The sequence below is a fragment of the Cervus canadensis genome, chromosome 5 (assembly GCF_019320065.1).
Source record: "Cervus canadensis isolate Bull #8, Minnesota chromosome 5, ASM1932006v1, whole genome shotgun sequence".
In the NCBI taxonomy this organism is placed as follows: domain Eukaryota; kingdom Metazoa; phylum Chordata; class Mammalia; order Artiodactyla; family Cervidae; genus Cervus; species Cervus canadensis.
In genome coordinates this window covers 73,265,336-73,279,677 of record NC_057390.1, presented here as the reverse complement: position 1 = coordinate 73,279,677, position 14,342 = coordinate 73,265,336, and the positions used below count along the sequence as shown (strand labels likewise).

At 37.3% G+C, this 14,342-nt stretch overlaps 1 long non-coding RNA gene across 1 annotated transcript in view; it reads right to left on the bottom strand.

The window, feature by feature from the left end:
* Positions 1 to 10,922: 10,922 nt before the first annotated feature.
* The window catches only part of LOC122442020, a 39,280-nt gene continuing 35,860 nt past the window's right edge, over positions 10,923 to 14,342 (bottom strand). The window contains exon 6 of the long non-coding RNA XR_006269527.1: positions 10,923 to 11,132. This is a non-coding gene — a long non-coding RNA (uncharacterized LOC122442020). The remainder of the gene's footprint in view (positions 11,133 to 14,342) is intronic.

Genomic DNA, 14,342 nt, shown 5'->3' with positions numbered 1-14,342 from the left:
TTATTATTGATCATGGAAGATTGTTTGATTTACTATAAGTGGGCTTAGGAGATGGACAGACCTGGCTTTAAATCCCAGCTCTACCAGTTCATAGGAATAGTATGTGGATGATGTACTGGCCCCCCAGTTGGCACTCAATGAATGGTCACCATTATATTAGGTGGATGGAGAGACATGTTTCTAGGAAGGTGACATACTAACAGTTAACTATTAAATTCATGTAGACTTTCAATAGCTAGATAAAATTGAACAAAAATGCTTAAATATTTGTAATACATAGATAAACTCTTAAAAGTTAAATGACTGAGAATTTCATCCAAAAATGAAGAGGAAAATGAAATTAAGAGCAGCGAGTGTCTGAATTGTTGCTTTGGCCATCAGAGGGAGGGATGGAGGAGGCAGCTATGAGGCAGAGAGCAAGGGTCAGTTTTGGCTTTCGAAGTCTCTAATGGAAAGGTTGAAGGGACCCAGGTTTGTGAGAAACAGGGAGTTTACACTAAGACCCCTTCATAGATCCAGTCTCCTTTACAGGTCTTATGCTGTGTAAAATAGAAAAAAAAAAAAAATCCAGCAACCTGCAAGGGATAGGACAAATACACACCACGTACTTCTGAAACTGGAAGTGAATGAAGAATGGCTAAGAAAGTGAAGATTTGGTAGAATCTGTGTGATAATGTCCTTTCTCTTCCTTTAACTCTGAGCACTAACTCATCCTCAATCCAGATGAAGTCTGGGGGTTTATTCTCCAAGGATACTAGAGTGGATGGTCTCTGAAGTAGAGGTTCCAGGTACAATCATGGGAAGAAAAGGGGCATGTATGTGAATTCCGAACCTGAATCCCTAGCCCCCTCCCAACCTGGCTTCTGGAATCCTGGAAGCTGTGTCCTTACCAAGGCATACAATTAGGAGATTTCCCCCTAGACCTCTTAGCTAACCCAAGAGGAGACGCTTGAAGGTCCTCTATGTAGGGGGCTAATCTCCAGCCTGGTCACCCAGATCACCCGGCGTGAAATTGGTGTCACCACCTTGCCCTCCCCCATGAGTACTTCTATCCTCTTCATAGCTTTCCAGTCTTCTCTTAGTTATGAGAATGAAGGATCACCAGGCATTGAGTAGATCCTTCAGTAAGGAACACTGTCACCAGAATAAAGAAAAGAAATCAACTTGGAGAAAAGAGACACTATAGAGGAAAAAAATAAAAAAGAAACTGTCATTAATGTCCTCAAAGAGATGAGAGAATATTGCATTCAGGGAATTTTTAAAAAAGTAACAAAAAAAGAAGGGGTTAGGATAAAGTGAAGGAGAATTATATACTTTTTTAGAAAAATAAAGTCTGAGAGCATTTCTCACTCACAAACTCTTATGGAAACAATTTCTAAATGGATGCACTTTAGAAATAATAACTTTGTAAGATAAGTGAATGAAGCAGAATGCAAGAATAAAAAGGGAAACAAGTAAACTAGTAACCATTATTTTAATATATGTGAATTATTTTTTAATCAAGAGTATATTTAACTTATATTATGACATAAAAGCAAACTGAAGTTATCCAAAATGATTGCAAGGAGACTGGAAGATTGATGAGAGGTAAAGCATCCATGAATGCATCATTTAGGAGGAAAATAATAATGTGATTAATTTTAGCTTTAGATAAGTGTGCACACTTCAGTGTATACATATAGATATATGTATATACACATACACACATGTATATATGCATATATATAAAGAATATATAACTTTTAAATTAGTGAATGGGAACAAAGCAACTAAAGAAAATATAATCCAATAGAAATACAAAATTGAGGCAAAATTGAAACAAAGAAAAATTATAGTAAATGAATAGCACAATATAAGATGGAATAGATTTCATACAGAAACACACATATACATATATATGTATTAATGATTTTGTATATATACATTTATATATAAAGAAAGTTTAGCATATTAAAATCATCTGTAAATTCAGTTTCCGAGTAATTTTTTTTTTCTTTCTTGTGATATCTTTGTCTGGTTTTTTTTTTTTTTAATTATTAGTTGGAGGCTAATTACTTCACAACATTTCAGTGGGTTTTGTCATACATTGATATGAATCAGCCATAGAGTTACACGCATTCCCCATCCTGTTTATTATGTTTTATAATATATATTAAATGACATGGTAAATATAAAAGGCAAAAAAAATAAATAAAAAATAAATAAAATAAAATCATCTGTAAAAATGTAAAGACAAACTGGAATTTTGAACAATAAATGCCAGTTAGAATCACTCTGATATAATAGTTCATCCATCAAATTAATAGAAATTTACAAACCTAATAAAACAGAATTTGGGGAAAATTATGTGGAAATAGGAAACTTTATGCATTGTTAATAGGAGAATAAATTGACACAATCATTAGAGAGTAAATTGTCAATATCTAGTAAAGATAAAAATAAACATACCTGATAACCCAGCAGTTTCAAAATTTCCATAAGTGTGTTCTCTAGAGAAACTCTCACACATCCACAAAATATATGCTGCAATAGTATGCATTGTAGAAGTGTTGTGAGGGTAGAAAACTTGAAGCAGACTAACTGATTCACAGTAAAAACAGATGAATAAACTGATTTGTTCATACGTTGGAGTAGTCTATTGTCATTAAAATGCAAGACCTATATTTGTACAGTCCAACGGAAACATAATTTGGAGGTGGCATAAACATTAGTATAAAAGTATAAAACAATGAATGATAAACACCTCAGCCATAGGAAACCAGGTATTTCTAGAAAGAGAGGAACGAGAAGGAAGAGATATGGAGGGAGGTATTTTGCGGAATCAATACAATGATCTTTATGTTAAAACAAACAGGAGAGCTGAAGCCATTTGGCAGAATGTAAATGTCTTTCCTCATCTTGATGTTGAACATACAAATGGCTGTGATATAATTTTCCTATGATTTTCTATAGTTTTCAAACAATTCATTATTTTAAATTAAGAGAATACAATAGGGAATGAAAGATAGATTAGTGAGAGGAATTAGCATCCTTAGAGTCATGTAAATTACATATTTAGCCCACTTTTCACAATAGTATAATTAAAATTAAACCTGTCTAATGATACTTTCTTTTCCGTATTATTCTTCATACTAAGGATTGTCTCTATATAAATGACTTAGGAAGGCTCATATTGTAGATGCTACCAACAGAACAGTAAATTATTCCTGGAATTTAGAATTTGGAGACATACAATTTTCTGAGTGCTAACAGCATTCTTTGCTAACGTGTGATATTAAGAGACACCTGAGGCTGAATCTTTTTTAATATCACGTATGTGTGTGTATGTGGGTTAGTTCCCAAAGAGTACATTTTAAAATATTCTGATGAGGTGTACTGTTGAATTAACCAAACTCTTCCTAAGGGGTCTATTTGGAAGAGGAATGAGAAGAATGTGAGGTTTGTGCTAAACCCATAGCCACAATCTCATATTTGTTAATTATCCTGGCATCTCCCTCTCCTGACTAGGTTCTTAATGAAAAGAAAGGACAAGTACACAGGCCCTGGGTTAGGACAACCACATGCATAGCACTAGCTTCGAAATACCCTGCAAATAGCTCGATTATAGATCTGACCACAAATACTATGAATGTGGCTCACACATCTGATTCTTTCATTCATTGTGTAGTGCATTATTTTTTAACAAACCTTTTAAAAATAAACTTGTATCTAGAATTCACAGTGTGGGGGCTAGGGACACAGAAGAGCCATTTCGTCACTAGCAACTTACAGGTTAGCACAATCGTTCTCACTCGTCACTGCCAACTGAAAACCTTGCAGGAGGAGCATATGTATACGTAGATTTTTTCCACCTCCCTGAAGTGAAGTGAAATTTGCTCAGTCGTGTCTGACTCTTTGTGACCCCATGGACTATGCAGTCCATGGAATTCTCCAGGCCAGAATACTGAAGTGGGTAGCCTTTCCCTTCTCCAGGGGATCATCCCAACCCAGGGATCGAACCCAGGTCTCCCGCATTGTGGGAAAATTCTTTACCAGCTGAGCTACAAGGGAAGCCCAAGAATATTGGAGTGGGTAGCCTATCCCTTCTCTAGTGGATCTTCCCAACCCAGGGATCGAACTGGGGTCTCCTGCATTGCTGGCAGATTCTTTACCAACTGAGCTATGCAAGTTATAATTGTACACAAGGAATAATTGACAGGGTTAGACCATGGGTTTGTCCATCTTCACTGAAGTAGACTGTATATTGAAGGTTCTTTTCAGTTATGCTGAATATACCAATGCATGTGAATTTTTAAAGGCAATTTTTTAGAGTAATTGTAGGTTTAAAGCAAAATTCAGTGGAACGTAGAGATTCTCATACATACCCCTGCCTCCACACATGCATAGCCTCCCCCCATTATCAGCATAGCTCACCAAAATGAACATATTTATTACCAAGGAGGAAACTACATTTACACATCATAATCACTCAGAGCCCATAGTTTACCTTAGGGTTCAATCTTGGTGTTATAAAGTCTATAGGTTTAGAGAAATATATGACATATTTGGCATTATAATATCATATAATTTTTCACTGACCTAAAATCCACTGTGTTCTGTTTATTTGTTTCTCCCCCCACCCCTTCCTATCCCTATAATCCTTATCTTTGTAAGGTCTCCATACCTCTGCCTTTTCCAGAATGTCGTATACTTGGAATTACACAGTTTGTAGCATTCTCAGGTTGATTTCTTTTGCTTAATAATATGCATTTAAGTTTTCTCCTTGTCTTTTTCATGACTAGATAACTTATTTTTAGCACTGAAATATATTCCATTGTCTGGATGTATCACAGCTTATCTATCCATTCACCCACTGAAGGACCATCCTTATTGCTTCCAAATTTTGGCAATTATGAATAAAATTTGCTACAGATATCCAAGTATAGATTTTTCTGTGGAGATAAGTTTTCAGCTCTTGTAGCTAAATGACAATGAGCATGAGTTCTGGGTCATATGGTGAGAATATCTTTCCTTTTATATGAAACCACCAAACTGTCTTCCAAAGTGACTGTAACATTTTGCATCCCCAAAATCATTGAATGAGCATTCCTGTTGCTCCACATTCTCACCAGTATTTGGTGAGAATGCTGTCAATGTTCTCGGTTTTGGCCATTTTAACAGGTAAATGTGGCCACAGGACTGGAAAAGGTCAGTTTTCATTCCAATCCCAAAGAAAGGCAATGCTTAAGAAAGCTCAAACTACCACACAATTGCACTCATCTCACACGCTAGTAAAGTAATGCTAAAATTCTCCAAGCCAGGCTTCAGCAATATGTGAACTGTGAACTTCCAGATGTTCAAGTTGGTTTTAGAAAAGGCAGAAGAACCAGAGATCAAATTGCCAACAACCACTGGATCTTCGAAAAAGCAAGAGAATTCCAGAAAAACATCTATTTCTGCTTTATTGACTATTCCAAAGCCTTTGACTATATGGATCACCATAAACTGTGGAAAATCCTGAAAGAGATGGGAATACCAGACCACCTGACCTGCCTCTTGAGAAACCTGTATGCAGGTCAGGAAGCAACAGTTAGAACTGGGCATGGAACAATAGACTGATTCCAGATAGGAAAAGAAGTACCTCAAAGCTGTATATTGTCACCCCGCTTATTTAACTTATATGTAGAGTACATCATGAGAAACGCTAGGCTGGAGGAAGCAGAAGCTGGAATCAAGATTGCCGGGAGAAATATCAATAACCTCAGATATGCAGATGACACCACCCTTATGGCATAAAGTGAAGAAGAACTAAAGAGCCTCTTGATGAAAGTGAAAGAGGAGAGTGAAGAAGTTGGCTTAAAGCTTAACATTCAGAAAACTAAGATCATGGCATCCGGTCCCATCACTTCATGGCAAATAGATGGGGAAACAGTGGAAACAGTGGTTGACTTGATTTCTTTGGGCTCCAAAATCACTGCAGATGGTGATTGCAGCCATGAAATTAAAAGACACTTACTCCTTGGAAGGAAAGTTATGACCAACCTCGATAGCATCTTAAAAAGCAGAGACATTACTTTGTCAACAAAGGTCCATCTAATCAAGGCTATGATTTTTCCAGTAGTCGTGTATGGATGTGAGAGTTGGACTGCGAAGAAAGCTGAGCACTGAAGAATTGATGCTTTTAAACTGTGGTGTTGGAGAAGACTCTTGGGAGTCCATTGGACTGTGAGGAGATCCAACCAGTCCATCCTAAAGGTGAGCAACCCTGGATGTTCATTGGAAGGACTAATGGTGAAGCTGAAACTCCAATACTTTGGCCACCTGATGCGAAGAGCTAGCTCATTGGAAAAGACCCTGATGCTGGGAAAGATTGAGGGCAGGAGGAGAAGGAGATGACAGAGGATGAGATGGTTAGATGGCATCACCGACTCGATGGACGTGGGTTTGTGTGGACTCCGGGAGTCGGTAATGGACAGGGAGGCCCGGCGTGCTGCGGTTCATGGGGTCGAAAAAAGTCGGATGCAACTGAGCAACTGAACTGAATTGAGCAGGTATATAGTTGTATCTCATATTAATTTGCATTTCCCTGTTATTATATGACATGGAACATCTTTTGAGATGCATAATTGCCATCTGTATTTCTTCTTTGACGATGTGTCTATCAAGGTCTTTGGTCGATGTTTTAATGAGGTTTTTTTTCTTATTGTTGCATTTTAAGAGATCTTCGTATGTTTTAGATTATAATACTTTATCGGATGCGTCTTTTGCAGATATTTTGTCCAAGTCTGTGTCCTGTTTTCTAATTTTCTTATAATTACATTTTGCATAGATGAAATTTTTAATTTTAATGAAGTCCAGCTTTAAATGATTTCTTTCAGCGATTGTCTTCACTGTTGTATCTAAAAAGACATCACCATACCCAAGATCATCTAGATTTTCTGCTGTTATCTTCTAGTAGTTTCATGGTTTTACAGTTTATGTGTAGGTCTATGAGCCTTAAGTTAAGTTTTGTGAATGGAGTAAAATCTTTATTTAGATGCAAATTTTTTGCATATAGAGATCCAATTGTTCCAGCACCATTAGTTGAAAAGACTGTTTTTGCTTCATTGTATTATGTTTGTCCCTTTGGCTATGTTTACATAGATCTGTTTCTTGGCTCTCTATTCTGTTCTATTGATCTACTTTTTTCTCTTCTTTTGCCAATACTGCACTGTCTTGGTCGCTATAGCTATACAGGAAGTCTTGAACTTGGGTAGTTTCAGCCTCCAACTTTGTTCTTCTCCTTCAAAATTGTCTTGGCTATTCTGGGTCTTTCGCCTCTACATAAACTTCAGAATCCATTTGTCAATATCCACAAAATAACTTTGAGATTTTGATTGGGATTGTACTGAATCTAGAGATCAAAGTGGGAAGAACTGACATCTTGACAGTATTGAGTCTTTCTACCCATGAACATAGATTATCTCTCAATTTATTTAATTCTTTAGTTTACGCAATAACTGTTTTGTAGCTTTCCTCATATAGATCTTGTACATATTTTGTTATATTTATACCTAAGTATTTTATTTTGGGGTTGCTAATGTAAACAGTATTATGATTTTAATTTTAAATTCCACTTGCTCTTTGCTGGACCAAGGAAAGCAATTGACTTTTTATAATGGTCTTATATCCTGCAACCTTGTGATAATCACTTATTAGTTCCAGGAGCTTTTTTCATAGATTCATTAGGATTTTTTACATAGTAATGTCATCTGCAGACAAACATAGCTTAATGTCTTCCTTTCCAATCTGTGTACATTTATTGCCTCTTACTGCCTCAAGCAAGAACTTTCAGTACAATGTTGAAAAGATAGTGAATCCTTCTGTAGTGCTGCATAGGGTTCTAAGGAATTAGAGGACATCTACTCTATACACCTGCTTCCAAGTGTGGCAATTTTTCAAACACCCCAGACCAATGATTTTTATTATAGGCCTTGTGGTTCTGTAGCGGTCTCTGTCATGTCATGCAGCTGAGATTTCTGGGAGAATGCAAGAACCTGAAAAATGTGCCAGCAGATTCAGCCAGAACAGCTGTATCTTTTCACACAACTGTGGGGAACATGATCCCCCCTGCTTTGTTCCTGTCTTCCCTATATTGCCTGATCATTTTTACTTAGCCCTGTTGTCCTCCAGATCCATGCTTCTAGAATCCTTCCAGCAACTTAGCCTTCCTGCCTCTTATCCTTATTTCTCTTTTTCCAGTCCCAAAGTTCTGCATGTTTTGTAGCAGGAGTGACTCCTGGGGCTCCTTTTAGAGACCATCGATTCTTCTGGCTACACAGCATGACTGACCCAAAGACCCCTTGGGTCCAGGTCCCCACCACTTTCAATGTTCAGGCATGGGCTGGTATCTCTCTTCTTCCTTCTCCCCTGCCACCGTCTCTTCCTTCCTTTTTTCATCCTTCCTTCCTTTCTCTTTCTTGTTTCCTTCCTCCTGAGTACTAAATGGGTAGCAAAACCTACAAAATCCACAGTAATATAATAAATTAAAATGTCCATTCTTCACCCTGATATGAGTGGTATTTGGTAGTTGTGGGATGTGAGTGCCATGCTTGAAGCATAAATCTGGCTGCTTGGGGGTTTCTACCAGTTTTTAATTAAGAATGTTATATTTGGGAACCTTTAATTGCCTGCAAGCACATCTATCAATAGAAAATTCAGACCCCTTGCATTCTCACTATTTATTTCCTATTCATAGCTACCTAAAGAATCAAATTGTACTAACATCAGATTTTCTGAAGTCCTTAAAATGATACATTCTTATTCAACAATAAAATGTTGTAGGATTAAACATTCTTGGAGATCATCTGAGATAGTCTTCCTACTTTATAAATAAAGATGTTATAAATTGCAATGAATGTCATGTAAATTTTTGTTGTTGTTGTTGTTATAAAATCACAGTGTCTGGGACCAATATGCCTCTTTCTCATTAAGATGTTGTATGGTTACATTATATGTAGGTTTATGGGCCATTTAGGAATATTGATGGATCAGTTGTCTCTGAAATAAGAAATACCATAAATGTGATAGAGCCCCCTTCACTGGAGAGGCAATTTAATATGGAAGGTGTGTCCCTAAGTTATTTTACACTGAACCTAGATTCTCTACAATTTCTTTTTAAGTGTTAAGAACTGACCCTAATTTTGAGTAGATACTTCATTAATATTCATTTGTATATAATTGCCTTAATTTCAGTGATAATGACTTCAGCTACCAACTGTTTGATTGATGGAACTTGCATCTTCTCTGGAAAAGAGCTAAGATATAAAAATCACACCATTCATGCATGCCTGGTATTTTTAGCTGCCTTTAATTACTAACCAGCTAAATAAGCATGCAAACCACGCTGTGATTGATAGGATCTCTTGGTTGAAGTGATTTTTTTTCCTCGGAATTTGGAAGATGCTTGAATCAATTGAGTGCTAAAAATAACCAGTGAAAACTGAATCTTCCAGAATCAGGATGCTCTTGAATAAAGCATCTAACAAGAAGAGGGGATTAACCTGCAGTCTTTAAGACATTCTGACTGAAAAAAAGAACCATCAGAAAGTTCTCATTGAGTGCAGCGGTGCAGAAAAATAGCCTGTAATGTGCCAAGTCTTTATTTACTGAAGGTATGCTAAGTAGCATCATGCCAGACACCAAAGAAGACATGAACTAAAAGTCATAGGGGGCAAGAAAGGGAAAAAGACAGAGAGTACAAAAATGTGCAGTTGAGCTGGGGGAACTGAAGCCTGAGAACACCTCCTGATTCAGATCTATGCCAGCCCTGCGGGGATGATATCATTTCCTACAGTGTAACCCAATGCTGTTGAGCAAAATTTTGAGGAAGATTCTAGTCTTTGGATGTATCTCCTGTGTGGAAATCAAAATGCATTCAAACTGGGCACATTTTAATGGTTTAAAAAGCAACAACAACAACAATCCAATGATAAATTTGAAAAGGTTACTCTAGCCAAGAATCTTCATGGCCAGAAAGTGTTTCCAGACACTTACTTTGTTAATAATAAACAACATTATTCTAAAGAAACACAATATAGAATGTTGCCACCCTCTGAAAGTGTTTTTACTGTATTGATATTGAGTAACTAGCATCTGAGAAGTTGCCTTTTGGTACTTCCCACATTCCTTTACATTCTATCTTCACTGCCTGACCCTACTTTATCACTGGCAGATCTGTCTCTCTCTTTCTTCCTCTTTTTTCCCTTGGCTAAATTCCTAGACCCCAGTGTTATGTCTAAGTCCAAAAATCTCAAGCTAACCCACACACCATAATATTCTTTCCTCCAGCCATTCATAACCTCTGTCTGCATGGTGCTTTTGTAAGGGTTAGGAGAAAAGCAATCTGCTGATTTAAATTCAAACTCTGGCTGTTCTTCCTTCTTCAATAGTATCTGGACTTTTAAAGAAAGTAAGTTATACTACCTTATGAATGTGCAGTGGATGAATTTAGGGCATATTAAAGGCAAGATGAAGAAATAAATTTGAGATTATCTTTTCTTAAATACATCACCCAAGTGACTTATTGGGGTCATGTAGGGAGACAGACACAATAGGGAGAAGGTGATATATTAGTTCCTATGTAATAGTTATCAATGTTTATATGTGTAAGGCTGTGGGTGTTCATTAGCTTTGGGGGAACCTCTCTAAAGGCTGGCGGGCAAACATAATGGTCTTTCCATGAAGTGGGCTCCAGACCAAGGGCGTGCATTGACTTTCTCATCACTAATTCTGTGGAAGTGGGGTCCAATGGTTGGTTTTCTCCTTCTTTTCTCAGAGAAACTATAAAATATAGAAGTTTTATTTAAGGGGAGGGATGGAGGAGAGAGGATAACATTGTAAAAGTAAACCAAAAAGTCATCAAAAATAAAACCATATTTATTATGATCTCCATGCATGATAATTAAGGCTTAGTTCCGACGATGCTGATGTAGTGAAATGGGCTCAGGACCTGACCTTTGGATACACAGGTGAAAAGGGTTCTCGCAGGGACTTCTCAGCGATAGCTTTGTTTTTCAGACACATTCACTGACTCCCTGGCTCTTCCACTGCATTCCTTTCTTCTTTCTGTCTGGTGAAAATGGCCCTGCTTTCTCCTTTCTTTGTAGCATATACTGAAGGAAAAAAAAGAAAAACAACAACAGTGAGATGTTGCATTTTAGAGCATCTGAAGGCCGTGTGGGGAGAAAAATGGGAAGCTGCGATTATGTAAACATATGGAGAAAAATGAGTTGCTAATGCACTTGGTTTCTTTTATTTATATTCTTCCTTCTGTTCCAAATGGTCTTCCAGCGCTGTGAACACCTGATGACACTGTCGCACTGTGCCAGGGTGTGTTCTTGGAACCAGAGCTGGATTATGCCAGCATTTTTGAGTGACAAATAAAAATGGTAAATTAAATCCTGCAGTCAGGGTATGTTGTCTGCATAAGTTCAGAGCTGGTTAAGTCGAAACTCTTCCAGCCCCACAGGGCTAAGAGGGACAGAGAGGAACCACTCTTCCCAGAGTGGGCTTCCTACCTGGGTCCTCTTGTTTGCACATGGTGGTCACTCTCTTGTGCTTCTTCAATAGTTCACCAGCGAGTCCTAACTCTTGACCACAGAGACTCTCAGAACTAGGGTAGACAGAAAACATGAACATTTCCTGCTGTGTTCAAGGTAATTCCTGCACTGAATTTAACTTCAGTAGCTATTAGGAGCAGGAAGTCAATGATATAGAAGGTGCTCAGTAAATATTTGAAGAATAAATAAATGAATATAAGCCGTACATCTTTCTAGGGACGCTAGAGTGGAGCATGTTAAGCAGAGGTAAGTGGAAGAGACCCCAGAAGGGAAATCATAGAAGTTCCCATTGACCAACCTCTGTGCTAAGAATTTGCGTGCCTCACTTCATTTAATCTTCAGGACAAACCAATTTAAGCTAATTTTATTATGTAAAAATTCTCATTTCATATAGAAAAAAAAATGAGGGTCTAAAGGAATTAAGTAAGTTTAGTTAGTCATGTTGTTAGATAGCTGGAGAGCCCAGATGTGAGTCCATTTTTGTCTGATGCCAATTGTCAGTTTTTTTTTTTCCACCACTCTATTGTCACCATTCACACTGAATGAACCTATCCACAGCCTTATTTTTATTCATTCTAAACTGCTTTCTCCCTGCCTTTCTATGTTGAAGTTCTTCCTATCCATTTATCTAGGGGACAGCTGAAACATCAACTGTTTATCCTCAAGTTTATCTTCATTCTCGAATTACATAAGAACTTCATCTCTTCTCAGTTACGTGGCACTTATCAGTATCATAACTACAGCCCTCCTGGAACCATTCAGTCAGCTATGGCCTTATACCTCACAGTAGCCATAACTTCCTGGAGGAACTACATTTTACTCCTCTTTGCCTCTGATTCCCTAGAATGCCTACAATTAAGTTGTGCTAACTGTATTTTAAACTGACTCCAGTTAGAGAGTCTGGAAATTTTTTGTTGCTTGTGTTTTTGTTGCTTTTGTTGCTTATTAGATTTTAGATTTGAATGTTCATAACCTGCTCCTCTGCTTTAAGTAGCGATTATAAAATTTATCCCAGTGGGTCCATGTCTATAACTTGATGACAGTGCTGAGAAAAATATGGACTCAATCACTTTAGGGAACCCTTTTATGTATAAAGCTCATGAATCACCCAGGTCTCTTGGTGCCATGTGACAGGAAATAGTGAAACCAGTAAGAGAATATTTTCAAACATGATTTTAAATGAACAGGTAGATGTTGCAAGAGCTTCATGTAAGCACAGATGATATAAAACCATGTTAAATATAATATTATCCCCTCCTATTTAAAATCTACTACACTCTTCATTCATATAAAAGTACTTAGTTATGTGGGTAGAAGGAAGACAAATGGTGAGTTACCTTTCAGGGGTAAGGGAAGGTTATCTCGACTGACGCGTTTAAGTCTTTTTTTTTTTCTCCTATCTCCCAATCTCAGTTATGGAGTATAATAAATTATTTTGCTGCCCTGAGGAGAATTATTAGTATGGAAATATTATTACTCACACCCTCTAGTTCCCTCGCACATCAAGAGTTTAACCAATATTTCACTCTAAAACACAGCATATTCTTCCCAAGAGGGAAAAAAGTTCATTTGAAATATGTTCTCCTACAGGGATGAAGATAGAAGGAAAACCCTGTGCCTATTCAGTGGCAGCCATTGCTTGCATATAGCCTAGGGAAAATGTGTGTGTTCAGCTGAGGATCATGAGTCTTCGAAGATGGAAGGTACCCCTACCCCTAGTGTAATGGAGGAAGAGTCTGCTCCTCTATTCAGCCAAGCCACATGAATCCAGCTTGGTACACCCTGGGATGACTGAATATGCTTTTAAGATAGTCTTATAACCATTAGGACAATTGACTATTTCCAGAACTTTGGACATTTCCACCTCCTTTTGTTCCCTTCCCAAGATTTGTCATCTCTAAAAGTCGAGGTCTCATTGATACCTAGTTACAATATGCATTGTTATTGCTGGTCTTTATAGAGAACTACTCTCCTATAGTCCTCTTATACACATTTTTCATTGTTATGACATCAATCATTTCTCCCTAAACCCCTATCATCCTTCATTCATCTCTCCGACAATGTCTATCAGTTTCCATCTTGAGTTATAAGTAGTTGTGTGTGTGGATTAGCTTCTGTTGGAGACAGCAAGAATAGTATCCATCCTGAGTCAGCTTTTTATCCTTCATAGTTGCTCTAAATATGTTGTGAGGAATGATGAAGTCTTGAAAGAAAAAAAGACGAGAAAGGAAAAACAAAGAGAAGTAAGTAAAAGGAAAGATCCAAAGAAGCCTCTCTCAGCATTCTTTTCTCTGGGTTAATTAGCCCAGGAAAGAAGATGTAGAAATAGACAAGTATCGTAAGTCAGGCATGCCGGATTCCTATTCTAATGTTGTTAATTACTAGTTGTGTGATCTTGGATGATATACTTAACCTCTTTGAAACGTAGTTTCTTTCCTAGAGAAATGAGTTTAATAAAACCTGAGTTGTGGGGTTGTTTAAAGATTAGGAGATTCTAGTCCATTATGAATCACATAGGACATATAGTTAGCAGACTATAAATGGGAAGTATATTGCTTTAACCCTTTCTCAGTGGACCTGCTTACTATCAAACCAGCTCATTGAGTTCATTTATTCTTTCTCTAAAGCATACCTCTAATAGAAAGGGCTTTACCAGCTCCCATTACTAAGAAACTAGGATTGTACATACTTGTATTATTACATATATGACAAATGCAGTAAGTTGTTTTTGGTATCGTGTTTTTCACAATACTGAAAAACAAC